This window comes from Penaeus chinensis, chromosome 5 (assembly GCF_019202785.1).
Source record: "Penaeus chinensis breed Huanghai No. 1 chromosome 5, ASM1920278v2, whole genome shotgun sequence".
Taxonomy (NCBI): domain Eukaryota; kingdom Metazoa; phylum Arthropoda; class Malacostraca; order Decapoda; family Penaeidae; genus Penaeus; species Penaeus chinensis.
Genome location: NC_061823.1, coordinates 6,562,205 through 6,564,956, shown reverse-complemented (window position 1 = coordinate 6,564,956; position 2,752 = coordinate 6,562,205).

Here is a 2,752-nt window from a genome sequence, read left to right as displayed (position 1 = left end):
AACGTCACTGAAGAAAAAAACTCGCTCATATTTTGTGTTGCTTCATAACCACGGAACTCAGTGACTTTAGAAGCCGAGTGGTTTCGTCACCGTTCTGATAGGAAATAAGCTTTTTTTCAGATTAATGTGTCTTGCTGTATTGCATTTACTATGCATGTACGAATACATAAGTACGCACATACATTCATACATATATAAATACATACATACATACATACATAAATGAATTCATGCATATAAAAACATGTTTTTTTTGTGCGTATGTATATATATGTTTATACATGTATATGTATGCATATATATATATTACATATACGTTTATACATATCTGCATATACATATATGTATATATATATTTTTTTTTCTCTCTCTCTCGCTCTCTCTCTCTATCTCTCTCTCTCTCTCTCTCTCTCTCTCTCTCTCTCTATATATATATATATATATATATGTGTGTGTATATATATATTTGTGTATATATTTATACATATATATATACATATACATATATATACATACATATATATACATATTCATATATATGTGTAGGTACACACACACACACACACACACACACACACACACACACACACACACACACACACACACACACACACACACATATATATATATATATATATATATATATATATAATGTATTTATACATTTATTCATAGATTGGTAGATATATATAGAAATATATATGTATGTATAAATGCATAGCGAAGTGTGTGTATATATATATACGAATTAATAAAAAATAATATATACACACATATGTAGATTATATACGCACACACACGCACACACACACACACACACACACACACACACACACACACACACACACACAAGTTTTCATAAGGGTTTCCACAATGATATAGGACCCTTTATTACATTAGGTCAGTGTGCATTTGTAATATATCCTTGACAATTTTGCCGCAGAAGTGTGTTTTGAATTGTGTAGGAACCAGTCGTAAGTAATGGATGCTACTTAAGCCTGATCTCACGTAGGCTTAGGTGCTCTTCCGGGCATACGCCCCAGGAGGCTAGGTGGATGCATGTGTACTTAACTGTATGTTTATTTGTACGTATGTATGTACATATATATGTGTATATGTATTTGTGTGTATATATGTGTATATGTATATATACATATAAATATACGTACATACATACATGCATACATACATACATATATATACACACATGTATATATGTGTGTATATATATATATATATATATATATATATGTATGTATTTATGTATACAGACATATATTCATATACATATATATGAATATATATACCCATATATGTATATGTGTATATAAATATATATATATATATATATATATATATATATATATATATATGTATATGTATATGAATATATGTCTGCATATATATGTACATGAATATATGTATATGTGTATACATATGTATGTGTGTGTGTATGTGTGTGTGTGTGTGCATACATATATATATATACACATGTGTGTGTATTTATATGTATGTATGTATACACATATAAATGTTAATGTTTATTTATTCATATATTTCTATATGTACATACATACATGTATGTATGTATATATATGCATATGTATATATATGCATATATGTCTATATATACATACATACTTACATATATACGTAAACACACACATACGCACAAATATTCATATTTGTTTATTCATATATATATATGTATATATACACATACACATACACACAATCACACACAAACGTTTATATATACATACATATATATACATGCATATACATATACATATATATACATATATATATATGTATATATATGTATATGTATATGCATGTATATGTGAATGTCTATGTGTGTAAGTGTGTATATACATATACACATATATATATATATATATATATATATATATGTGTGTGTGTGTGTGTGTGTGTATATGAATGTATATGCATATATATACATATGTATATATATATTTATATCTATCTATCAATCTATGTATATATTCATATATATATATATATATCTATATGACTGCCGCGATGGTCCAGTGGTTAGAGCACTGGACTCCGACCCTCATGGTCCCGAGTTTAATTCCCCGTCGCGGCGGTCGTAAAAATGCCTGCGCTCTGACTGCTGGCTCGAGCCCAAGAAACCGACATATCGCCTTGAGAGGTCAAACGCAGGTGTCGTTGGGGAAGTCACCGCCGTGGCAAGGGTGACATTGGTGACATATATATAATATATATATATTAATAATTTTATTTTTTATTCATATATATATATGTATATATATACAAACACACAATCACACACACACACAATCACAAGTTTATATAGTCATATATATATATACACACACATATATATATATATATATGAAAATGTTCATATAGTAATTTACACACACATATATATACATACAAACATATACATACACATATACATGTATACACACACACATACATACACACACACACACACACACACACATACACACATATATATACATATATATATAAATATATAAATATAGAAATATATATATGTATATATATGCATATGTGTGTGTGTGTGTGTGTGTGTGTGTGTGTGTACAGTACACGTATATATATGTACATATATATACATATATGTATATATATGTAATATGTATGTATACATATATATGTATATATATAAATATATATATACATATATATATAAATATATATATATATATATGTATGCGTGTGTGTGTGTGTGTGTGTG